Source organism: Dermacentor silvarum, chromosome 3 (assembly GCF_013339745.2).
Source record: "Dermacentor silvarum isolate Dsil-2018 chromosome 3, BIME_Dsil_1.4, whole genome shotgun sequence".
NCBI lineage: Eukaryota > Metazoa > Arthropoda > Arachnida > Ixodida > Ixodidae > Dermacentor > Dermacentor silvarum.
The window spans coordinates 11,302,385-11,326,821 of NC_051156.1; the positions used below are offsets into that span (position 1 = coordinate 11,302,385).

General features: G+C 47.6%; 24 non-coding genes across 24 annotated transcripts; all 24 read right to left on the reverse strand.

The window, feature by feature from the left end:
* Nucleotides 1-1,544: 1,544 nt before the first annotated feature.
* Trnar-ucg (transfer RNA arginine (anticodon UCG)) lies at nucleotides 1,545-1,617 on the reverse strand. Its single transcript has one exon. It is a non-coding gene; the product is annotated as a tRNA-Arg (tRNA).
* Nucleotides 1,618-1,688: 71 nt separating this feature from the next.
* Nucleotides 1,689-1,761, reverse strand: Trnar-ucg (transfer RNA arginine (anticodon UCG)). Its single transcript has one exon. It is a non-coding gene; the product is annotated as a tRNA-Arg (tRNA).
* Nucleotides 1,762-1,832: 71 nt separating this feature from the next.
* Nucleotides 1,833-1,905, reverse strand: Trnar-ucg (transfer RNA arginine (anticodon UCG)). Its single transcript has one exon. It is a non-coding gene; the product is annotated as a tRNA-Arg (tRNA).
* A 71-nt stretch (nucleotides 1,906-1,976) lies between these two features.
* On the reverse strand, nucleotides 1,977-2,049 carry Trnar-ucg (transfer RNA arginine (anticodon UCG)). Its single transcript has one exon. It is a non-coding gene; the product is annotated as a tRNA-Arg (tRNA).
* Nucleotides 2,050-2,120: 71 nt separating this feature from the next.
* On the reverse strand, nucleotides 2,121-2,193 carry Trnar-ucg (transfer RNA arginine (anticodon UCG)). Its single transcript has one exon. It is a non-coding gene; the product is annotated as a tRNA-Arg (tRNA).
* Nucleotides 2,194-2,264: 71 nt separating this feature from the next.
* Trnar-ucg (transfer RNA arginine (anticodon UCG)) lies at nucleotides 2,265-2,337 on the reverse strand. Its single transcript has one exon. It is a non-coding gene; the product is annotated as a tRNA-Arg (tRNA).
* Nucleotides 2,338-2,408: 71 nt separating this feature from the next.
* Trnar-ucg (transfer RNA arginine (anticodon UCG)) lies at nucleotides 2,409-2,481 on the reverse strand. Its single transcript has one exon. It is a non-coding gene; the product is annotated as a tRNA-Arg (tRNA).
* Nucleotides 2,482-2,552: 71 nt separating this feature from the next.
* On the reverse strand, nucleotides 2,553-2,625 carry Trnar-ucg (transfer RNA arginine (anticodon UCG)). The gene has a single exon. It is a non-coding gene; the product is annotated as a tRNA-Arg (tRNA).
* Nucleotides 2,626-2,696: 71 nt separating this feature from the next.
* On the reverse strand, nucleotides 2,697-2,769 carry Trnar-ucg (transfer RNA arginine (anticodon UCG)). The gene has a single exon. It is a non-coding gene; the product is annotated as a tRNA-Arg (tRNA).
* Nucleotides 2,770-7,919: 5,150 nt separating this feature from the next.
* Trnar-ucg (transfer RNA arginine (anticodon UCG)) lies at nucleotides 7,920-7,992 on the reverse strand. Its single transcript has one exon. It is a non-coding gene; the product is annotated as a tRNA-Arg (tRNA).
* A 70-nt stretch (nucleotides 7,993-8,062) lies between these two features.
* Trnar-ucg (transfer RNA arginine (anticodon UCG)) lies at nucleotides 8,063-8,135 on the reverse strand. The gene has a single exon. It is a non-coding gene; the product is annotated as a tRNA-Arg (tRNA).
* Nucleotides 8,136-8,206: 71 nt separating this feature from the next.
* Nucleotides 8,207-8,280, reverse strand: Trnar-ucg (transfer RNA arginine (anticodon UCG)). The gene has a single exon. It is a non-coding gene; the product is annotated as a tRNA-Arg (tRNA).
* Nucleotides 8,281-11,248: 2,968 nt separating this feature from the next.
* On the reverse strand, nucleotides 11,249-11,321 carry Trnar-ucg (transfer RNA arginine (anticodon UCG)). Its single transcript has one exon. It is a non-coding gene; the product is annotated as a tRNA-Arg (tRNA).
* A 71-nt stretch (nucleotides 11,322-11,392) lies between these two features.
* Nucleotides 11,393-11,465, reverse strand: Trnar-ucg (transfer RNA arginine (anticodon UCG)). The gene has a single exon. It is a non-coding gene; the product is annotated as a tRNA-Arg (tRNA).
* A 71-nt stretch (nucleotides 11,466-11,536) lies between these two features.
* Trnar-ucg (transfer RNA arginine (anticodon UCG)) lies at nucleotides 11,537-11,609 on the reverse strand. The gene has a single exon. It is a non-coding gene; the product is annotated as a tRNA-Arg (tRNA).
* Nucleotides 11,610-11,680: 71 nt separating this feature from the next.
* On the reverse strand, nucleotides 11,681-11,753 carry Trnar-ucg (transfer RNA arginine (anticodon UCG)). Its single transcript has one exon. It is a non-coding gene; the product is annotated as a tRNA-Arg (tRNA).
* A 215-nt stretch (nucleotides 11,754-11,968) lies between these two features.
* Trnar-ucg (transfer RNA arginine (anticodon UCG)) lies at nucleotides 11,969-12,041 on the reverse strand. The gene has a single exon. It is a non-coding gene; the product is annotated as a tRNA-Arg (tRNA).
* Nucleotides 12,042-12,256: 215 nt separating this feature from the next.
* Trnar-ucg (transfer RNA arginine (anticodon UCG)) lies at nucleotides 12,257-12,329 on the reverse strand. Its single transcript has one exon. It is a non-coding gene; the product is annotated as a tRNA-Arg (tRNA).
* A 4,955-nt stretch (nucleotides 12,330-17,284) lies between these two features.
* Trnar-ucg (transfer RNA arginine (anticodon UCG)) lies at nucleotides 17,285-17,357 on the reverse strand. The gene has a single exon. It is a non-coding gene; the product is annotated as a tRNA-Arg (tRNA).
* Nucleotides 17,358-17,428: 71 nt separating this feature from the next.
* Nucleotides 17,429-17,501, reverse strand: Trnar-ucg (transfer RNA arginine (anticodon UCG)). Its single transcript has one exon. It is a non-coding gene; the product is annotated as a tRNA-Arg (tRNA).
* A 71-nt stretch (nucleotides 17,502-17,572) lies between these two features.
* Nucleotides 17,573-17,645, reverse strand: Trnar-ucg (transfer RNA arginine (anticodon UCG)). The gene has a single exon. It is a non-coding gene; the product is annotated as a tRNA-Arg (tRNA).
* Nucleotides 17,646-17,716: 71 nt separating this feature from the next.
* On the reverse strand, nucleotides 17,717-17,789 carry Trnar-ucg (transfer RNA arginine (anticodon UCG)). Its single transcript has one exon. It is a non-coding gene; the product is annotated as a tRNA-Arg (tRNA).
* Nucleotides 17,790-17,860: 71 nt separating this feature from the next.
* Trnar-ucg (transfer RNA arginine (anticodon UCG)) lies at nucleotides 17,861-17,933 on the reverse strand. Its single transcript has one exon. It is a non-coding gene; the product is annotated as a tRNA-Arg (tRNA).
* Nucleotides 17,934-23,013: 5,080 nt separating this feature from the next.
* Nucleotides 23,014-23,086, reverse strand: Trnar-ucg (transfer RNA arginine (anticodon UCG)). Its single transcript has one exon. It is a non-coding gene; the product is annotated as a tRNA-Arg (tRNA).
* Between the last annotated feature and the right edge of the window lie 1,351 nt (nucleotides 23,087-24,437).

Genomic DNA, 24,437 nt, shown 5'->3' on the forward strand with positions numbered 1-24,437 from the left:
AAGAGACCTGTGACATACATCGAACACCATACTTGGTCCCGCCGGAAGCACTGTACGGCGTCGCCCTTCCTCGGGTCCGCGTGCAGGCGTCGGGAAAACCGCCAGGCATTCCTTCGCCGGCAGTTCCAAACCCGTGCACACTGTCTAGTGGATACACTTGCAGCCACAATCGGGGAAGAACCACACACGCACCCACTCACACCCGCACAGGAACACATTGCAAGACAACGGAGGCGGTTTGTCCGCCTGCCGTGTCTCGGCCGGTAAGTTGGGCCGTGGTTTTAAAGTAGAGCGCCGAATTCCTGGGGTTTTTGGCGGCGGCTCGTCACTGCCACAACCTGGCTCTTGCTTTTTACCGACGAACTCCTCGTGGGAGCGCTTCCCAGCGGTCAGGGCGGCAGCCTCCTGGCTGAAATCCATGGTCTCAGGGTTCCTAGGCTCCACGTTGTAGGGAGTTTTGGCTAAAACTGTCGTCGTATCCTCTAGCTTGCCTTCGGATTCCGGCTGAACCTCACGTTGCACTTCTACGGCCGCCGATACTGCATTGGACGTCGTCGCGCTATGCTTAGTCAGCGGCGTCAACGTAGGCCCATCCCGAGTCGCTGGTTGCCCAGTTTCACGGGCCGCATCCTCCGCGTCCGCCTCGTCCATTAGCAGCTCAGACGAGTCCTCACTAGTCCCGGGGCCAGCGATGCTCGCATAAGTGCGGGCACATTGGCCCTCTTCGTGGCCGAACCGTCGGCAGGCTCCGCAACGTGAGACCCGACAATCTTTACGGATGTGGCCCGTATTCCGACAGCGAAGGCATAACGGAGGCCTGCCTGGTACGACGACAAGCGCCAACTCACCGCTAACGTTGAGCTGGTGCGGCAAGTCGTCGAGTTTCATGCCAGCTTTCAATTTCAGTGTGACGAGCCTCGTTGTAGAGCCCTTCTCTGACATACCCCGCACACGCCAATGCTCCCGGGATACTTCGGTGACTTTTCCGTATGCCGCAAAGGCGGTGCGTACGTCTTCGTCTGGCACGTTGTGCAGCAGCCAGTGAAGCTTGAGTCCAACGTCCTGGTTCGCCGGATCAATCACCAGGTAGCGGTTTCCTTTCACCAGCAGCTCACCGACGCTGACAATCTTCGTTACTGCTTCAGAATCCTTGAGAATAACGGTCCAGACGTGGCTCATCCGATACGCCCCCAGGGCGATAACATCGGCGAGCAGCTCACGCTGGGCTAACGTGTCCCGGAAATCCTCGACCCGATACAGGCTGGCCCTGATATCGGCGTACAAAAAAACAGTATTTACAACAAAACGCCCTGTAGGCAGCCCTGGCAAAACAACCGGGTATGTGCTCTCCTCTTCGGTAGCCCTGTTACCGCGGCCAGACATGACCGCTGAAGCCGCTCCTACGGAGCCCGTCATCACACGTCCGTCACGCTCGGTGGCCGGAAGCAGAATCCCCCATTAGGCCACGCGGACACATAGGACATTTTGCGCCACCTTCGTTAAATGCGAGTTCGGCAAGTAGTAAATAAAAATTTTCAAACCAACGTCCGCGACAGGACTCGAACCTGCAGTCTTCTGATCCGAAGTCAGACGCCTTATCCATTAGGCCACGCGGACACATAGGACATTTTGCTCCACCTTCGTTAAATGCGAGTTCGGCAAGTAGTAAATAAAAATTTTCAAACCAACGTCCGCGACAGGACTCGAACCTGCAGTCTTCTGATCCGAAGTCAGACGCCTTATCCATTAGGCCACGCGGACACATAGGACATTTTGCTCCACCTTCGTTAAATGCGAGTTCGGCAAGTAGTAAATAAAAATTTTCAAACCAACGTCCGCGACAGGACTCGAACCTGCAGTCTTCTGATCCGAAGTCAGACGCCTTATCCATTAGGCCACGCGGACACATAGGACATTTCGCTCCACCTTCGTTAAATGCGAGTTCGGCAAGTAGTAAATAAAAATTTTCAAACCAACGTCCGCGACAGGACTCGAACCTGCAGTCTTCTGATCCGAAGTCAGACGCCTTATCCATTAGGCCACGCGGACACATAGGACATTTTGCTCCACCTTCGTTAAATGCGAGTTCGGCAAGTAGTAAATAAAAATTTTCAAACCAACGTCCGCGACAGGACTCGAACCTGCAGTCTTCTGATCCGAAGTCAGACGCCTTATCCATTAGGCCACGCGGACACATAGGACATTTTGCTCCACCTTCGTTAAATGCGAGTTCGGCAAGTAGTAAATAAAAATTTTCAAACCAACGTCCGCGACAGGACTCGAACCTGCAGTCTTCTGATCCGAAGTCAGACGCCTTATCCATTAGGCCACGCGGACACATAGGACATTTTGCTCCACCTTCGTTAAATGCGAGTTCGGCAAGTAGTAAATAAAAATTTTCAAACCAACGTCCGCGACAGGACTCGAACCTGCAGTCTTCTGATCCGAAGTCAGACGCCTTATCCATTAGGCCACGCGGACACATAGGACATTTTGCTCCACCTTCGTTAAATGCGAGTTCGGCAAGTAGTAAATAAAAATTTTCAAACCAACGTCCGCGACAGGACTCGAACCTGCAGTCTTCTGATCCGAAGTCAGACGCCTTATCCATTAGGCCACGCGGACACATAGGACATTTTGCTCCACCTTCGTTAAATGCGAGTTCGGCAAGTAGTAAATAAAAATTTTCAAACCAACGTCCGCGACAGGACTCGAACCTGCAGTCTTCTGATCCGAAGTCAGACGCCTTATCCATTAGGCCACGCGGACTTTTTTTATTACCTGTTTTCTTTTTACAGGGCATAGGAACACAGAAACATGAAAGGTAAAATGAACACGTGGACCGAGCCTTGGTCTGGTGTGTTCACATTAAAATTTCTTCAAGTTACATAATTCATCCAACAGAGGTAACCAGTCAGGAGGCTCTGGTTGCGCTTTGTACAATTCGCATATGTAATCTATGTTCGCGATGAAGTTTTCCCTTACAGGACGTGTGTGAGGGTCTGCATTACGGACAGCCATTCTCGTCTGCCATATGCTGTGTAGTCCTATTAACATAAACATGTCGTATGGGACTCCGTCTTCATTGTCCACGCACAGAAAACGAATGCCGTAACTTGTGATGGGTAGGTCTTTTTTCAATGTGCGCTGAAGGATGTCCCAATGGAAGACGGCGTCCCAGCAGTAAATAAACACGTGTTCCACAGTTTCGGGCTTCTTACATAATAGACAATTCGACCTCCATGGGACGTAGAGGCCTTTATCGGCTAACCACTGCTTTACTAGGAGCGTCCCAGAGTGAAGTTTAAAGAAGAAAGTTTTTGCTCCCGGTTTTACGTTCATCCTTTTAACTCTTCTTAACACGTCCTGTCCGGGTCCGACATTGAATAAAGATCTGTATCGCGGCGTTGGTAACAAGCATTCAATGAGGCCTTTGTAAAGTCTTTTCCGTTTTACAGAGGACAAGTACTCTAGTGAAAAACGTACTTTGAGAAAATTAAAAGATTGTACAACTTCATGCAGATACCCTGACACACATTGGTACATGTTATTCGACGACACAACAAATTCTGGAACGTGGGAGCACAGTCTTAATTTTATTACACTTTGCAAAAATTCGTTTCTTTGGTCGCGAAGAAAAATAAAGCGAGACACAAGTTGCCTAATAAAAAGTGACACAAACCCAAACCTCCGTTTCGGGCCGATATGAACAAACTTGAGCAACTTGTTCGCTCCCACGTCGATTTCCATACAAACACAGCAAAAATCCTGTGAAATTTTTGCACATTCACGCGTGACATACAAAGGACTTGGCACACATACCATATTTTGGATATCAAAAATAGGTTGCATACAGACGCCCGTGCAAAAATAGAGAGTTCACGCCCTCCCCAGGCGTTTGTTTTTTGTCGGGTTGTTTCTGCTTCGTCTTTCCAGTAGTCGTTGTTGTCACGATAGACCTGAAGTGGTACCCCAAGGTACTTTAGCGGGCGGGTTTCCCATTTTACATTTACGTATACATCAGGTCTCATATCCCAATTACCATACCAAAATGCAGTTGTTTTGTCCCAATTAATCATACTACCTGTCATGGAACAAAATTGTTTGACCGTGCGGACAACTTCACATATGCTCTGCCTATCTTGACAGAGTACAGCCACGTCATCGGCATATGCTAGAATCTTTACTTCGGTGTTCTGTAATCTAAATCCATGCGCATTTGAATTATGATTAATTGATAAACACAAGGGTTCTAGGTACATGGCAAAAAGTAAGGCTGATGCCGGACATCCTTGTCTGATAGAACTGAGTATCTCTTTTCTTTCTTTCTGCGGTTTTACGTGCAAAACCAGTTCTGATTATGAGGCACGCCGTAGTGGAGGGCTCTGGATTAATTTTGACCACCTGGGGTTCTTTAACGTGCATTACAACGCAAGCACACGGGCGTTTTTGCATTTCGCCTCCATCGAAATGCGGCCAGCCGCGGCCGGGATTCGATTCCGCGATCTCGTGCTCAGCAGCACAACGCCTTAGCTGACTGAGCCACCCCGGTGGGTAGAACTGAGTATCTCAATTTCTTCACTGAGCACCCTGTTAACTACCAGGCGTGTTACGCACCGCGAGTATGCCATCTTTAATCCATCAAGAAGCACACTTCTTACTTGCACGTGTTCCAACACACTGAACAACACTTCATGGGAAACACGATCAAAAGCTTTCTGTAGATCTAATTGCATCATTGCTATTCGGTCTCCAAAGTCATCACAAATCTCTAAGACACTTCTTACTATGTGTATATTTGTCGTAATGCTACGACCTCTTATGCCACATGTCTGGTGCGGTCCTACAATGTTTTGAATGACATTCTGCAGTCTCCTGGCCAACACCTTCATGAAAATTTTGTAATCCGTGTTCAATAGGCTAATGGGCCGATACGACGTCACAGACTGGAGTTTGGTGCTATCATCTGTTTTGGGGATTAAAACAGTGTGCGCCTCAGTGAACGAGCGTGGTAGTCTTTTCTTTTTATAACCATCTTCGATAACTTCGAACAGCGCGCGTGCGATCTCTTCTTTAAACATTTTATAGAATTCTGCTCCTATTCCATCTGGACCAGGCATCTTTCCAGTGCTTAAGTCATCAATAGCTTTTTTAATCTCCTGTACGCTGATAGGAGCCTCCAAACTTTTTTGCGTTTCATCGTCAAACTTGGGCATGAAAGAAAGGAATTCGTCACTAAATCCACTCGCCATCGACAAACGCTTTCCAAGCAATTCGCGATAGTGTTCAACAAATGCTTCCCTTATCTGACTTTTTTCTTTCGTCCAATGTGCCATTGTACACTATTTCCTTAACTTCTTTTCTTTCTGCATATTGCTTTTCATCACCTAGTGCCCGTTTTGTAGGTGTCTCGCCCATCCAAAGCTTTTCTGTTCTTGACCTAATAATAGCACCTCTGTATTTCTCTTTAAAAATTCGAGCTTGTTTTTTGTATTTTTGATTTCCTCGGTGAACGTGCCCGCTTTCGCATTCTCTTCCTTTAAAAGTGCTTGCAGTTGCAACTGCAAATTCTTCTCGCCTTGTTTCTTCTCCAAAATTAAGCTTCGTCGTTCGTTCTATAGCACTTAGTTTAACAATTTGAAAGTTTCCCACCGTTCTTCCCAGTCATCTTTTTCATCTTCATACATCATCGTTAACGCTTCTGTTACTTTTTTACAAAACGTTTCATATTTCAGAATGCTATGATTTAACTTCCAAAGGTTCCAGTTGAACTTCGTCGTTTTTTCCTTCTTTGCAAGCGTGAATCTCACCAAACAGTGGTCGCTAAACGACACTGGTGTAACCAAGTATTCATCACAGCACATCACAAGGTCAAGTGGAATGTAGGCTCTATCTAAACGCGCGTGACTTTGACCCTGAAAATGTGTGAACTGGGCCCTGCCATTAGACATGCAGAGGGCCACATTTTCTAGTCCATTCTCTGCAATCAGTTCACTCAATATCAACGCGCTTTGATCGCGGATATTTACACGCTTGGAGCGGTACTCCATTGCGCACACACAGTTAAAGTCACCCATAAATATCACATCTCTACTACAATCAAGAAAACCACTAATTTCTTCAAAGAAAGCTTTCCTTTCGTTCTCGCGGTTCGGGGCATACAAGCAAATCACGCGCCATACAAAATTCAGTAGCGAGAAATCACATACTACGAATCGTCCGCTATCACTGCTTCTTATATTTGTCTCTACAGCACCAATAGATTTTTTTACGAAAATGGCACACCCTCCCGACAAGCCATTGGAATGTGATACACAAATATTATACGTGGTGCGAAAAGGCAGAACCATTCGATCAGTTTCCTCCTGCCTCTCTACTTTAGTTTCTTGCACGGCAATCACATCTAAATCGTGTTCTGCAGTCTGCTTAATTGGTACTGACGTCTTCTAGCAGCTAACCCGCGCACATTTAGAGTGGCGAAACGAACTGCTCTCTCAAGTCTAATAGCCATTTTTTTCTTTAAAAAAAGGATGCGCTCACCAAAAACAAGGTGTGCCCCGATTTTCGGGTACACACGTAGTGCGTTAGCTGTGTTGTCAAGTGGGTGGCTTAGCCGCCCTCTTCTCCCCCTCCTTGACGTTTGGCTTTGCAGTGGGCCGCGGCCGGCGACTGGTTGCCGCTTTCGCCGGAGGTTCACTGCTGCTGGCGTCCTTTGACTCTTCACCGCCGTCGTCTCGTGGTCTCTTTACCACCGCAGTATTTTCTTCTGCTTCACGGCAATCCATGAAATCCTCTTCGGGAGGCTTTTGGTGAACTTCCGCTGCCTCAGTGTTTGCACCTGTTTTATTGGTGGCATCCTCGGTGACATTGGAGTCCGTACTATTCGTCTTCGCTTGAACTGGAATTTGCACATGTGCAGTGATTTTCAAACTTTCCTCAGTTTTCGGTGGCTCATTTTCTTGGGTGCTTGTCTCTTGTGCCCCTGAAATTGCTGCTGGACTCACACAATCTTCTGCTTCCGCTTCGTCCATGGTGAGCTCGAATTTTTTCGTGCTCACCGTGGTCATGGCAGCTGCAGCATACGTCCTCGAGCAGCTTTTTACGGTATGGCCAAAGCGTTTGCAGACGTTGCATCGCGGGACGCGGCAATCCTTTCTGATGTGGCCAATTTCCTGGCAGCGCAAACACCTTGGTGCTCTTCCGGGCACCACGACAAGGGCGAGCTCGCCTCCAACACGCAGCTGATGTGGTAAGTCGTCCAACGTTACGTCGGCCTTCAGTCGCACCACAACTGTGCGTGTCATGGTGCTCTGCTGGCGGTAGCCGTCAATTCGCCATTTATCCAGTCCTATTTCCATGACCGTTCCGTAGGGGCTCAGCGCGTTTCGCACATCTTCTTCGCGTACGTGGTAGAGCAACCAGTGAAGCTTCAGACAGACGTCGCGGTGGCTTGGATCAATTACGATGCATCGCCGGCCCTTCACCGTCAATTCCGGATCAACCAAAAACTTTTTCGCGCCTTCAGCGGTCTTGCAGGTAACCGCCCACACATGGTTCATTTGATAGGCGCCAAGCGCAAGAACTTCGGTGGGCGGGACACGTTCAAACAGTGGTTCACGGAAATCTTCTGCACGATAGGGTCTTCCTTTTATATCAGCATGTAGAAAAACAGTATTTTGAACAACATACCCAGTTGGCAGAGGGGGCAAAATGACTGCATAATCCTGCGGCACTTCATTCCTGGTACCGCGGCTTAACTGGGCCGCTACATCCGCTCCAACGGAGCTCATGATAGACACGTCCGTAGGCTTTCGCGGCCGGAAGTGGAATTCCCTAGGCCACGCGGACACATAGGACATTTTGCGCCACCTTCGTTAAATGCGTGTTCGGCAAGCAGTAAACAAAAATTTTCAAACCAACGTCCGCGACAGGACTCGAACCTGCAGTCTTCTGATCCGAAGTCAGACGCCTTATCAATTAGGCCACGCGGACACATAGGACATTCTGCGCCACCTTCGTTAAATGCGTGTTCGGCAAGCAGTAAATAAATTTTTCAAACCAACGTCCGCGACAGGACTCGAACCTGCAGTCTTGTGATCCGAAGTCAGACGCCTTATCAATTAGGCCACGCGGACACATAGGACATTCTGCGCCACCTTCGTTGAATGCGTGTTCGGCAAGCAGTAAATAAAAATTTTCAAACCAACGTCCTGCGACAGGACTCGAACCTGCAGTCTTCTGATCCGAAGTCAGACGCCTTATCCATTAGGCCACGCGGACTTTTTTTTTTATTTATTTCCGGTCTTTGACAATTTACAGAGCACACACTAGAGAACAATAGCACAAAAATAACTACAAAACATATTGAAAAACAGAAAAGCCACCTGTCCTACATGGACTGGCGTTGTCTATCTAAAATTCTTTTAAAGCTGTCAAAGGTTCTAGCCTCGACAGCCAATCGGGTACACAATCTTATGTTTTCTTTATTGCAATAAAGCGAGACATACTCTCTCGAAAATAAATGCGTGTAGGCCTAGCGTCTGGGTCGCAATGGTACCCAGCCATCCTCGCCCGCCATAAACAGTGGAGGCCCTGGAGCATTATTAAATCGTATGGAACTCCGTCCTCATTGTTTATCGCTAGGTACCTTATCCCATGCGGACTCAATGGAAAATCCTTCGTCATTGTCCGTTTTAGGACGTCCCAGAAGTAGACACCTTCCCAGCAATGCATGAACACATGATCTATGGTTTCAGGTTGCTTGCAGATCAAGCAATATGAGCCCCATGGTACCAGGAAGCCACGTTCTTCCATGAATGTTTTCACTGACAGTGTTCCTGAGTGTAGCCTAAAAAAGAATGTTTTTACCCCAGTAGGCACCTCCATTCTTTTCACCCGTTTAAGGACATCCTGTCCTGGTCCTCCACTGTATACCGCTCTGTGCAATGGCACTGGGAAAACAACATCGCATACATCTCTATATAACGTCTTTCTTTTCACGCCAGATAAATAATCGAAAGAAAAACGCACAGAAAGAAAGCGCACACTATCAACAACTTCTTTTAGACTAGCCGCGAATCGTTCCTGGCATACTGTTGGTACTAACAATGAGTGCGGCAAAGCGGCTCTTAACCTGAGCTGTAATACCGTACGCAGAAATGGATCGCGCACATCCCGAAAAAACAAAATCTATTGACAAGCTGTCGTACAAAAAGATGCGCCAAGCCCAGCCCCCCTTCCTTCACCCGCCTGAACAGGTTTGTTCGGCTACATCTTTCCCAGTTGGAGTCCCAGATAAAAACGGCGAACACTCTGTGCAATCTTTGCACATTTACCCTTGAACAAAACAACGTCTGCATGACGTACCATAACTTCGTAATGAAAAACAAATTACATACAGTTGCCCTTGCGAAAATGGACAGGTTGATTCCTTTCCACCTGTCTGCTTTTTCTTTTGTTTCTTTTATTTGGTTCGTCCAGTATTCCTCGCTCTGTTTGTAGCTATCCAAGGGAACACCGAGATACTTGGTAGGGGTTTTCACCCAGCTCACATTCGCAAAGTTGTCCGGGGCCGAGGACCACTCTCCGTGCCACAAACCGAGGGACTTACCCCAGTTCACTTTACTGCCCGTTACATCACAAAACTGTTTCACCACGCGTATTGTTTCCGTTACGCTTTCTCTGTTTGTACAACACACGGCGATATCATCTGCATATGCCAGGAGCTTGACTTCTGTGGCTGCCAAGCTATAACCGCGTATTTGATCGTTCTCAGTTATCGCCAAACACATCGTTTCAATGTAAACTGCAAACAAAAGAGGACTGAGGGGGCAGCCTTGACGCACAGAACGCATGCCGTTAATGGGGGCCCCCAATGATTTATTCACAATTAAGCGTGTTGTGCAGTTCTGATACGCCAATGCCACTCCCTCAGTGATGATGGCACCTACATTAACGTGATCCAGAATGGCAAACAAAATATCACGAGACACACAGTCAAAAGCTTTCTCTAGGTCAAGCTGGAGCACTGCGACGCCATCGTAAGTGAGGTCACAGCACTCGAGCACGCACCGCATCGTGTGAATATTCGAAAAAATTGACCTCCCTTTGATCCCACACGTTTGGTGGTCTGCGACGATTTCTTTGATGACGCTTTGAAGTCTTGCTGCCAAAACCTTCATGAAAATCTTATAGTCGACATTGGTTAAAGATATCTGCCTATTAGATGTCACGGCCCTAAGTTTCTCCGCTTTGTCACTCTTAGGTATCAAGATGGTATGCGCTTTACCAAAAGAAGGTGGCAAAGCTTTGTTCACATACGCATCGTTAAACAGGCCTGTTAGCAGGGGCGAAAGTTCTTTCTTGAAGGCTTTATAAAAACACGCGCTCAGACCATCAGGTCCGGGTGATTTGCCATTGTTCAAATCATTTATTGCTTTTACGACTTCGTGTTCTCTTATAGTCCCTTCTAATCGGTCCTTCGTGTCGTCACTCAATCGCGGCATGCGACTGAGAAAGACCCTTTTGAACTCATCTACATTAGCTTCTTGATATGCAAACAGTGACTGGTAATACTCTAAAAACGCTCGGCCTATGCTCTTATTGTCTTCGACGAGTGTGCCATTCCACGAGATCTTATCGACATGATTACGTCGACCATGAGCTTTTTCAAGTCCTAGTGCCCTTTTGGTGGGCGTCTCCCCCGCTACTAATGCGTTTGCTCTTGCGCGCACAATCGCACCTTGATAGCGTTCTTTGTCCAACTGTTCGATTTTTTCTTTAATGGTTCGCATATCTTGCTTATACGCCCCTGGCTCTTCGCACTCCAGCGCTATCAGCTGATTAAGTATCTTTCGTAAGTATCGTTCTTTCATTTCCCTTTCAAACATTAAGCAGCTCGACCTTTCTATTGCTTTCATTTTTACCTTTTGTTTGAACCATTCCCATTTCTCTGCTATGGTTTCAGTACTTTCATCGCATACTTCCATAACGGCCTCATGTATTGCCTCTACAAATGGCTCGTCTTTTAGTAGTAAGGCATTCATTTTCCATAGTTCCCAGTTAAAAGATGATTCCTTCTTCTTCATACCGATGTGACACTTCGCCAAGCAGTGATCTGAGAACGACACAGGTGCGACAGAATAACTGTGACACATTGGAATCATGTCTTGAGGCCACGCGGACACATAGGACATTCTGCGCCACCTTCGTGTGTTCGGCAAGCAGTAAATAAAAATTTTCAAACCAACGTCCGCGACAGGACTCGAACCTGCAGTCTTCTGATCCGAAGTCAGACGCCTTATCCATTAGGCCACGCGGACACATAGGACATTCTGCGCCACCTTCGTTAAATGCGTGTTCGGCAAGCAGTAAATAAAAATTTTCAAACCAACGTCCGCGACAGGACTCGAACCTGCAGTCTTCTGATCCGAAGTCAGACGCCTTATCCATTAGGCCACGCGGACACATAGGACATTTTGCGCCACCTTCGTTAAATGCGTGTTCGGCAAGCAGTAAATAAAAATTTTCAAACCAAAGGCCGCGACAGGACTCGAACCTGCAGTCTTCTGATCCGAAGTCAGACGCCTTATCCATTAGGCCACGCGGACACATAGGACATTCTGCGCCACCTTCGTTAAATGCGTGTTCGGCAAGCAGTAAATAAAAATTTTCAAACCAACGTCCGCGACAGGACTCGAACCTGCAGTCTTCTGATCCGAAGTCAGACGCCTTATCCATTAGGCCACGCGGACACATAGGACATTCTGCGCCACCTTCGTTAAATGCGTGTTCGGCAAGCAGTAAATAAAAATTTTCAAACCAACGTCCGCGACAGGACTCGAACCTGCAGTCTTCTGATCTAAAGTCAGACGCCTTATCCATTAGGCCACGCGGACACATAGGACATTCTGCGCCACCTTCGTTAAATGCGTGTTCGGCAAGCAGTAAATAAAAATTTTCAAACCGACGTCCGCGACAGGACTCGAACCTGCAGTCTTCTGATCCGAAGTCAGACGCCTTATCAATTAGGCCACGCGGACACATAGGAGATTTTGCGCCACCTTCGTTAAATGCGTGTTCGGCAAGCAGTAAATAAAAATTTTCAAACCAACGTCCGCGACAGGACTCGAACCTGCAGTCTTCTGATCTAAAGTCAGACGCCTTATCCATTAGGCCACGCGGACACATAGGACATTCTGCGCAACCTTCGTTAAATGCGTGTTCGGCAAGCAGTAAATAAAAATTTTCATACCAACGTCCGCGACAGGATTCGAACCTGCACTCTTCTGATCCGAAGTCAGACGCCTTATCCATTAGGCCACGCGGATTTTTTTTTCTTTATTGCCGGTCTTCTACATACACAGATAACATATACACTTTACAGTGATAAAAGCAATGACCATCTTGGGTCCTTGCAAATAGTTAAAAACACTTGATCGCCACTAATTCATCCAATACATGTATCCATTCAGGTGGTTCTTTTTTTGCTCGGTAAGCTTCACGCAGATACAGCATGCTTTCCATAAAATGATCTTTCGCAGGACGAATAACTAGCCTCTCATGGCGCCCATCCATTCGAGTCTTCCAGACGCTGTGTAAACACAGTGCCATAAACATGTCACATGGCTTATTTGCGTTTTCAGTTGGCAAGAAGCGGATGCCGTATGGTGTAATCGGCAATTCTTCTTTCAACGTTTGTTGTAGGATGTCCCATAGGAACACCGCATCTGAACAGTCAAGAAACATGTGCTCAATAGTTTCCGGTTGCCTGCATCTCAGGCAGTTCACGGACAAAGATTCCCCTTTCCCCCAGCCATGGCTTCACTGGAAGCGTTCCAGTGTGTAATTGAAAGAAAAACGTTTTTACGGATGACCGTATCGGCATCCGCTTCACTCTTTTCAGCACATTCCTTCCACTGGATTCAACGTGGTTCATTGAACGATAAACAGGCACTGACAATGATACATCAAGTAAATCTTTGTAAAGTCTTTTGCGCTTAACAGATGCAAGGTAATCCATTGAAAAGCGCACGTGTAAGAATTCAAAAGACAACACGACTTCTCGCAGGAAGCCTCTGATCCTAGGTCCTATTGTATAATTTGAGGACACAACAAATTCAGGCAGCGCGTTACGCAAACGCGTTTGAAGGACAGCGCACAAAAACGGATCTTTTTGATCACGTAGAAACAAAAATCTGGACACGACTTGTCTTAAAAAAAGATGAGCTAACCCTAGGCCTCCACTTTTCACCGTCCTAAACAAATTAGTGCGACTGGTGCGCTCCCAGACGGAACCCCAAATAAAGATGGCAAACTGCCTGTGCATTCTTTGTATGCTGACTCTTGATGCGCATAGTGCTTGCAGCACATTGACAGATCTCGTCCACCGAACTTCGCCGTTTTTGCCTTCATTTCTTCCACCTCTCCTTGCCAATAATCTTTTGTGTCCTGGTGGTGTTGTAGAGGTTCTCCTAAGTACTTGGTCGGCAAATTTGTCCACTGTATTTTTGCAAAAAATGGAGTTGTGTCCTCCCACTGTCCATACCATATGCCAGTCCACTTGGCCCAATTAATTACACTTCCTGTCATTTTACAATATTTTGTCACAACATTCACAGCTTTGCTTACACTCTGCGTGTCATCACAAAAAACAGCGACGTCATCCGCGTATGCCAGCAGTTTTACTTCACTGTAGCCCACCCTAAAACCTCTGATGTTGCTATCATCTAATATCTTTAGACACAATGGCTCGAGATATAGGGCAAACAGTAAAGGCGATAAACCACATCCCTGTCTCACGGAAGGTCTGACTTGAATGCTGGTGCTGAGTGTTCTGTTAACTATCACTTTTGTGGAGATGTCTGCATAGCACATTCTAATCCCTTCTGTTAAGATTGATCCCACGTTCACATGCTCCAAAACATCGAAAAGAATAGCGTGCGTCACCCTATCGAATGCTTTTTCCAAGTCCAATTGTAGCATGGCCACCCTACCAGAAAAGTCATCACAATGCTCAAGTACTGTTCTTGCTACGTGTATGTTAGTGGTAATTGACCTGCCCTTGATGCCACATGTTTGATGTGGCCCTATCAACCGAGTTATTATGCCTTGTAACCATCTGCCCAAAAGTTTTGTGTATACTTCATAGTCTGTATTTGTTAGGCTGATTGGACGATAGGCTCGCACAGATAGGAGAGCTGTGGAATCGGTGGATTTTGGTATCAGTACAATGCGGCTCTCGCGAAACGATGGCGGCGGTAACTGGTTTTCATAAGCTTCTGTGATTACGTGATAAAGGGCTATAGCTATTTCTGTTTTTAAAAATTTATAGAATGCCCCACTCAATCCGTCAGGTCCTGGCGTTTTGCCAGGGCACAAGTCATCTATAGCTTCCTCTATTTTTTTGATGCTAATTGGCATTTCTAATCTTTTTCGGTCTTCCTCTTCCAGTCCGGGCAAAAGGTGTAAGAATTCGCGATCGAAACCTTGTTCACATTGCGGTTCCTGTCCTAAAAGTTCGTCGTAATATTCTACAAAGGCGCGTTGGACGGTTTCTTTGTCCCGTACTACTACATTTTGGTATGTTATCGCATTTATCTCTTTTCTCGCGGCATAACTCTTTTCATCAGAAAGCGAACCCTTTGTAGGTTGTTCCCCACACCATAGACGTTCTCCGCGTGCGCGTATAATTGCACCACGATATTTTTCCTTATCGACAAGTTCCAACTGTGCTTTAGTTTGTTTTATTTCTTTTGCGAAACATCCCGGATGGTTGCTCTCCATGCTTAAATAAAAGTTGAGCTCACTTTGTAATTCCATTTCTTTTCTTTTTTCCTGGTGGTGTAAAACACTGGATCTTTCTATCGCTGTTAACTTCGTTTCTTGCTTAAAACACTCCCACTTTTCTGTATAATCTTTTTGACCACCCGATAACAGCTCTTTGAGGCTATCTTGAATTTTTTTTACAAAGGTTTCGTCCTGCAGCAGTTTTTCATTGAGTTTCCATAGTCCCCAGTTGAAACTTGACGGCTTTTTTGGACCAAGTGAAAAAAGGACCAGACTGTGGTCGCTAAAATAAACATGGCTGATTTCATAATCACTGCACAATGGTATCGCTTCCGCAGAAACATAGACACGATCCAGTCTTGCGTGGCTGTCCCCTTGAAAATGAGTGAACTGAGGTGCATCATTGTTGGCCAAAACGGCGCCTACATCCTCTAAATTATGTTCTTCCACCAGTGCTGCTAAACGTAGCGCACTTACATCGAGACCAGGCTGCTTACGGGCTCTGTCTTCCACTTTGCAGACACAGTTGAAGTCTCCCATGATGACTATGGTTCTCTCACACTTCAAGTGACATTCCACGCATTCAAAAAACGCCCTGCGCTCGGCTGTTCTATTTGGCGCGTAAATGCAGATAACACGCCACTTCAGAGTACAAAACAAAAAATCACACACTATAATGCGCCCGCTATCATCACTAAATATATTTTCAACACATATACCAATGTTATTCCGGAGAAAGAGCGCACAGCCCCCCGCTCTTCCAACAGAATGGGAAACACACACATAATATCTAGTCATGAAAGGTTGCACTAGGCGGTCCGTCCCTTCCTCAGTTTCAATCTTTGTTTCCTGAACCGCAATAATGTCGAGATTCTTTTCGATGAACAGGCGGTTAAGCTGACATTGCTTCCTCCTTGCCGTAAGACCCCGCACGTTAATCGTGCCTACGCGTAAGGGTGTTTCGAGGCGTAACTCCATTTCTAGATGAAAGAGATCACAATCTATGCATTGCTATTGTCGGCTACGAAAGGTCACTCACACTGCCTTCACGTGTCTGCAGTCAGCTTCCACGCTTGAGTGGCATTCCATCCGCAGCTCCAAAGTAGCAGCATTGTCTCCCCTCACCCCCCACTGAAACGGGCACAAACACACGCAAGTACGACGTATTAAGTCGGAGGTGTCCCCGACACCTTTCTGTCCGGCGGTAGGTTTGGCGCCGGTCGAAAGGTAGGCCTCCGGCCAGTTGCTGTCTTCACAGGTGGTTCGCTCGCACTGGAAGTGCTCAACTTTTGCTCCCCTCCGGCACTTTCTTCGTGCGTTCTCTTGGCCGCTGCTGCCGCTTTGCTCGTTTGCGTGGTGTCCATGAGGCATGCATCATCCTGCGAAGTTGTTGCGGACGGTTGCTTGCCTGCACTTGCGTCGTTGTTTGTTTCAGCCTCTTTAGCAGGTGTAGGCGCGCCTGATGTCAATATGGCTTCACTCGCGACCTGCGTAAGATCGTGTTTCTCCGTCGTTACCGCCAAGTCTTTCTTCGAAGGCGGCGACAAGGTTGGTCCAGACGCACTGCCAATTTCCTCCGCGTCAACTTCGTCCATAAGGAGCTCGTTGACGATTTCCTCATTTTTTGGTGGCCCTGCAATGCTTGCGTACGTGCGTACGCACTGACTGTCTTCGTGGCCGAATCGTCGACACACAGAACAACGCGGCACGCGGCACTCACGTCTGATGTGCCCCGTACGGTTGCACCGAAGACATAGGGGAGCACGACCTGCCACGACCACTAGCGCCATTATGCCTGCTATTCGTATCTGATGCGGAAGATCATCAATTGTCAAGCCAGGCTTCTGCTTCAGGGACACCGTACGCATAGACGACCCCTTGTCCGTGACACCTTGTACACGCCAGCGTTCTTTTTGGATGTCGGATACTTTTCCGTACGGAACAAACGCCGCATGTACGTCATCGTCATGCACATTGTGCAGTAACCAGTGCAGCTTTAGCCGCACCTCCCGGTTATGCGGATCCACAACCAAACAGCGTCGTTCCTTGACTTGAAGTTCCGCGTGCTTCAGCATCTTCTTCGTCGCCTCTGCACTCTCGAACGTCACAGCCCAGACGTGGTTCATCTGAAACGCCCCCAAGGCGACCATCTCAGGGAGCAATTCCAGATGAGCCAACGTGTCACGAAAATCTTCGACACGAAATGGCCTCGCTTTCACGTCACCGTGAAGAAAAACGGTGTTTAAAACACACGAACCTGTTGGCAGAGTCGGCAAAACAACGTGGTAATCCGGTTCAGCGGTAGCAGTCATCCTGTTTCCGCGGCTTGGCATAGCCGCAAACACCGCCCCTACGGAGCGCGACATTCAACGTCCGTACCGAACGGTAGCCGGAAGTAGAATTACCTATCCATTAGGCCACGCGGACACATAAGAATTTTGCGCCACCTCAGTTAAATGCGTGTTCGGCAAGCAGTAAATAAACATTTTCAAACCAACGTCCGCGACAGGACTCGAACCTGCAGTCTTCTGATCCGAAGTCAGACGCCTTATCCATTAGGGCACGCGGACACATAAGACATTTTGCGCCACCTTCGTTAAATGCGTGTTCGGCAAGCAGTAAATAAAAATTTTCAAACCAACGTCCGCGGCAGGACTCGAACCTGCAGTCTTCTGATCCGAAGTCAGACGCCTTATCCATTAGGCCACGCGGACACATAGGACATTTTGCGCCACCTTCGTTAAATGCGTGTTCCGCAAGCAGTAAATAAAAATTTTCCAACCAACGTCCGGGGCAGGACTCGAACCTGCAGTCTTCTGATCCGAAGTCAGACGCCTTATCCATTAGGCCACGCGGACACATAGGACATTTTGCGCCACCTTCGTTAAATGCGTGTTCGGCAAGCAGTAAATAAAAATTTTCAAACCAACGTCCGCGGCAGGACTCGAACCTGCAGTCTTCTGATCCGAAGTCAGACGCCTTATCCATTAGGCCACGCGGACACATAGGACATTTTGCGCCACCTTCGTTAAATGCGTGTTCGGCAAGCAGTAAATAAAAATTTTCAAACCAACGTCCGCGACAGGACTCGAACCTGCAGTCTTCTGATCCGAAGTCAGACGCCTTATCCATTAGGCCACGCGGACACATAGGACATTTTGCGCCACCTTCGTTAAATGCGTGTTCGGCAAGCAGTAAATAAAAATTTTCAGACCAACGTCCGCGACAGGACTCGAACCTGCTGTCTTCTGATCCGAAGTCAGACGCCTTATCCATTAGGTTTTTTGTTTTTATTTATTGCCGGTCTTTGACAATGTACAATGCACACAGTATAGAAACAGACATCACAAAAAGAACACCTACAGAACATACTGAAAAACATGAAAGCCATCCGCCCAACATGGACTGGCGTTGTCAAACTAAAATTCTTTTAAAGCTGTCAGAGGTTCTATCCTCGACAGCCAATCGGGTACACAATCTTGCATTTTCTTAATTTCAATGAAACCAGACATACTTTCTCGAAAATAAGTACGAGCAGGCCTAGCATCTGGGTCGCAATGGTACCCAGCCATTCGTGCCCGCCATAAACAGTGGAGGCCATTGAGCATAATTAGGTCGTATGGAACCCCGTCCTCATTCTCAATCGGTAAGTACCTGATCCCATGCGGATTCAACGGAAACTCCTTCTTGATTGTCCGTTTTAGGACGTCCCAGAAGTAGACACCTTCCCAGCAATGCAAGAACACATGATCTACAGTTTCAGGTTGCTTGCAAATCAAGCAGTGTGGGCCCCATGGTACAAGGAAGCCGCGTTCTTCCATGAATGTCTTCACTGACAGTGTTCCTGTGTGTAGCCTAAAATAGAATGTTTTTGCCCCAGTAGGCACCTCCATTCTTTTCACCCGTTTAATGACATTTTGTCCTGGTCTTCCACTGTATATCGCTCTGTATAATGGCACTGGAAATACAATATCGCACACATCTTTATATAATGTCTTTCTTTTCACGCCGGATAAATACTCGAAAGAAAAACGCACTGAAAGAAAGCGCACACTATCGACTACTTCTTTAAGATAGCCGCGAATCGTTCCTGGCATACTATTGGTACTAACAATCAGTGCCGGCAGCGTAGCTCTTAATCTGAGCTGTAATACCGTACGCAGAAAAGGATCACGCACATCTCGAAAAAACAAAAATCTATTGACAAGCTGCCGTACAAAAAGATGCGCCAAGCCCAGGCCACCATCTTTCACCCGCCTGAACAGGTTTGTTCGGCTACATCTTTCCCAGCTAGATTCCCAGATAAAAACGGCGAACACTCTGTGCAACCTTTGTACGTTTACCCTTGCACAAAATAACGTCTGCATGACGTACCACAACTTTGTAATGAAAAACATATTGCATACAGTTGCCCTTGCAAAAATGGACACCTGTCTGCTTTTTCTCTTGTTTCTTTTATTTGGTTTGTCCAGTATTCCTCGCTCTGTTTGTAGCTGTCCAAGGGAACGCCGAGATACTTGGTAGGGGTTTTCACCCAGCTCACATTCGCAAAATTGTCCGGGGCCGAGGACCACTCTCCGTGCCACAATCCGAGGGACTTACCCAAGTTCACTTTACTGCCCGTCACATCACAAAACTGTTTCACAACGCATATTGTTTCCGTTACACTTTCTCGGTTTGTACAACACACGGCGATATCATCTGCATATACCAGGAGCTTGACTTCTGTGGCTGCCAAGCTATAACTTCGTATTTGATCATTCTCAGTTATCGCCAAACACATCGTTTCAATGTAAACTGCAAACAAAAGAGGACTGAGGGGCCAGCCTTGACGCAGAGAACGCATGACGTTAATGGGGGCCCCCAATGATTTATTCACAATTAAGCGTGTTGTGCAGTTCTGATACGCCAATGCCACTCCCTCAGTGATTATGGCACCTACATTAACGTGATCCAGAATGACAAACAAAATATCATGAGACACACAGTCAAAAGCTTTCTCTAGGTCAAGCTGGAGCACTGCGACGCCATCGTAAGTGATGTCACAGCACTCGAGCACGCACCGCAGTGTGTGAATATTCGAAAAAATTGCCCTCCCTTTGATCCCACACGTTTGGTGGTCTGCGACGATTTCTTTGATGACGCTTTGAAGTCTGGCTGCCAAAACCTTCATGAAAATCTTATAGTCGACATTGGTTAAAGATATCGGCCTATAAGATGTCACGAGCCTAAGTTTCTCCGCTTTGTCACTCTTAGGTATCGAGATGGTATGCGCTTTACCAAAAGAAGGCGGCAAAGCTTTGTTCACATACGCGGCGTTAAACAGGTCTGTTAGCAGGGGCGACCGTTCTTTCTTGAAGGCTTTATAAAAACACGCGCTCAGACCGTCAGGTCCGGGTGATTTGCCATTGTTCAAATCATTTATTGCTTTTTCGACTTCGTGTTCTCTTATATTGCCTTCTAATAGGTCCTTCGTGTCGTCACTTAATCGCGGCATGCGACTGAGAAAGACCCTTTTGAACTCATCTACATTGGCTTCTTGATATGCAAACAATGACTGGTAATACTCTAAAAACGCTCGGCCTATGCTCTTATTATCGTCTACGAGTGTGCCATTCCACGAGATCTTATCGACATGATTACGTCGACCATGAGCTTTTTCAAGTCCAAGCGCCCTTTTGGTGGGCGTCTCCCCCGCTACTAATGCGTTTGCTCTTGCGCGCACAATCGCACCTTGATAGCGTTCTTTGTCCAACTGTTCGATTTTTTCTTTGATGGTTCGCATATCTTGCTTATACGCCCCTGGCTCTTCGCACTCCAGCGCTATCAGCTGATTAAGTATCTCTCGTAAGTCTCGTTCTTTCATTTCCCTCTTAAACGTTAAGCAGCTAGATCTTTCTATTGCTTTCATTTTTACCTTCTGTTTGAACCATTCCCATTTCTCTGCTATTGTTTCAGTACATTCATCGCTTACTTCCATAACGGCCTCATGAATTGCGTCTACAAATGGCGCGTCTTTTAGAAGTTAGGCATTCATTTTCCATTGGTCCCAGTTAAAAGATTGACTCTTCTTCATTCCTATGGTACACATCACCAAGCAGTGATCGGAGAACGACACAGGTGCAACAGAATAACTGTGGCACTTTGGAATCATGTCCTGTGACATGTACAAGCGGTCTAACCGCGCATGGCTACTGCCTTGAAATCGCGTATACATCACTTCCCGCTCCCCCTCTAGACACTCACATACATCGTCTAGTTCACTTTCGCTGATCAGCCTAGACAATATATGACTGCTTTTATCGCGGATACCACCATTATTGCATCTATCACGAGCACTCAAAACACAGTTGAAATCCCCCAACAAAAGCATGCACTTTTCACTGCTAATATACTGAAAAAGACTCGAAAAAAATAATGCACGTTCTTCTACCCCATTTGGCGCATATATGCATATAACTCGGAATTCAACTTTACAAAACACAAAATCGCAAATAACAATCCTTCCCGACTGACATGAAAACACACTTTGAACAACCAGGTCTCGTAACTTCTTAACAAACAGGACACATCCAGCGGACGTCCCTACCGCGTGGCTCACGACTGCATAATATCTAGACGTGAAACGCCGCACCATGCTCCCGGTCTCTTCCTCCCCGTCTACCTTGGTCTTCTGGACAGCTAAAACGTCTATGTCGTAGTCAGTGATCAACCGTAGTACTTGACATTGCCTACGGCTAGCCGCCAAGCCTCGCACGTTTAGTGTGGCAATGCTGAGAGACGGGTCAGGTGTCATGCTGTACTAAAGAATGAAGTAGGCCCGGAGCATGGTGCTTACCTTTCACGACTAGCCCTCGGCTAGCCGCCTCCGGAGCCGCCCGGCTTCCCGGCGTTGTTGGTGGTGTGCTGCGCTTTGTCCACAGGCCTTCTCTCGGGCGGAACATTCGGTTTGGGTTTGAAACCCGAACGCCTCCCAAGAGGCGCTTTTGCCGGCGGCCCATCCCCGGTGCTGGATGCTGCGTTATCCTTGTCTCCGGCGTCGTCTCGGGGGCGCTTGAAGGTTGCACCGAGACTAGCAGCCCGGTCCCCGTCGTTGGCAGCCTCGCTCTGTTCCATTTCTGAATCTTCGTCATCGCTTTCGCCTTCACTCGCACCTTCCTTTCGAAGGACAGCTTCCGTGTCGACCCGTGGCGGCCCAGTCACTTGCTCAGCAGCTTCGTCCACCTTGGCTTCAGCGCCCTCCGGCACTGTCACGGTACTTGTTTTCGCTGGCGGCACTTGGTCTCCGGCTCCCTTGGCAGCATCTTCAGCCTCGGCTGCATCCATCAGATTTTCGGCTGCCGCTTCACTCACTGCTTGGCCTGTCGCTGTAGCCTACGTCTTCACGCAGTCGGCGTCGACGTGCCCAAAACGTCTGCAACGGGAGCAGCGCGGCACCTTACACTCTCGCCGGACGTGCCCAGTGCCCTGGCAACGCAAGCACTGCATGGGCCGACCGGGAACGACCACCAAAGCGAGTTCTCCGCCGACGCGGACCTGATGTGGAAGGTCCTCTACCTTGACGCCGGTCTTCAGCTTGAGGAGCACGGTCCGCGTGGTAGAGGTCTTGTCCCCCATACCTTGGACACGCCACCTCTCCTGGCTTACCTCATCCACGTTGCTGAAAGGCGCAAACGCCACGCGGACGTCATCGTCGGCAACGCCATACAGCAGCCAGTGAAGCCGAAGCTTCACCTGCTGGTCCTGTGGGTCGACGATGACGCTCCGTCGTCCTTTCACTTGAAGTTCCTTCAGGGCCACCAGCCGTTTCGTGGTGGTCGCATCCTTAAGGGTCACCGCCCACACGTGATTGATCTGGTACGCCCCTATGCATACCACGCCAGGCAGCAAGCCCGTCGGCAGTAGGGCGTCTCTGAAGTCCTCGACCCTGTATGGTCTCGCACGTACATCCCCGTGTAAAAACACGGTGTTAGTAGCCACTCGTCCTTTAGGCAGTTGCGGCAAAATAAAAGGGTAATCCTTCTCTTCGTCGTTGGTCCTGTTTCCGCGGCCAAAAGTGACCGCTGTCGCTGCCCCGGGAGAGGCCATGATTCACGAACCGTCACGCTGGGTGGCCGGAAGCAGAATGACGCCTTATCCATTAGGCCACGCGGACACATCGGACATTTTGCGCCACCTTCATGAAATGCGTGTTCGGCAAGCAGTAAATAAAAATTTTCAAACCAACGTCCGCGACAGGACTCGAACCTGCAGTCTTCTGATCCGAAGTCAGACGCCTTATCCATTAGGCCACGCGGACTTTTTTTTTCTTTGTTTCCTTTCTCAGGAAAGATACAAAACAAAAAAACACTAATACATGCTACATTCTGTAATTAAAAACGCTTGCCTGCTTTCGGCAAACGTGGGTAATTAAAACCGCTTCAGGTTAACAAGAGCATCTAATACCGGCATCCATTGTGGTGGATCATTCTGCGCCTTAAATATCTCACGAATGAAGGCGATGCCTTCTTTGAAGTATTCTCTGGCAGGCTGGGGGTTTAAGTCGGCATGATGCACTGCCATTCTTGTTTTCCATATGCTATGAAGACATAGCGCCATAAACATGTCATACGGCACTCCTTTATCGTTTGCGGTTGGGAGGAAGCGCATGCCATATGGGGTAAGCGGCAAATCTTTTTTCAAGGTGCGCTGCAGTATGTCCCATAAGAAGGTGGAATCTTCACAATCCAGGAAAATATGGTCAATAGTTTCCGGCTTTTTGCACAGTAAGCAATTTATCGTCCAAGGCACAAAAATACCCTTCTGCTCTAACCACGGTTTAACGGGCAGAGTTCCGGTGTGCAAGTGAAAGAAAAACGTTTTAACCGTAAATCGTACTGGCATCCGCTTCACCCTTTTCAGTACGTCTTTGCCAGCCCCTGCTGGAAACATTGAGCGATACAATGGTTCTGGCATAGATACATCAAGAACATCTTTATACAGTTTCTTTCGAGTGACGCTGCTGAGGTATTCCAACGAGAACCGTGCCACGAGGAACTGGTAAGACCAGACGACTTCTCGCAGGAAGCCTCGTACTTTCGGCCCTTTAACCAGATCAGATGACACAATAAACGCCGGCATAACATCAGATAATCTCATTTGAATAACAGTACGTAGGAAACCGTTGCTTTGGTCCCGCACAAAGATAAATCTGGACACTACCTGTTTTAAAAACAAATGCGCCAAGCCCAGTCCGCCGCTTTTCAAGGAGCGGAATAAATTTGTGCGACTTGTACGCTCCCATGTTGAACCTCATATATATACAGCAAGCACCCGGTGCAGCCTTTGAATGCTTGCTCTCGTCGCACACAATACTTGAAGAACGTACCAGATCTTGGCTACCAGAAAGAGGTTACACACTGTTGACCTTGCAAATATAGATAGGTCTCTCCCTCCAAACTTGGTAGATTTTTCCTTTATTTGCTCTGCTTCATTCTTCCCATAGTCATTAGTGTCTCTGTAGTGATTTAAAGGCACCCCGAGGTATTTCGTTGGTGAAACCGTCCACTGCATGTTTTCAAAGACTGCAGGGTGTCATCCCAATCCCCATGCCAAAGGCCCAAAGATTTGTCCCAATTGATAACGCTGCCTGTCATTTTACAAAAACTCGT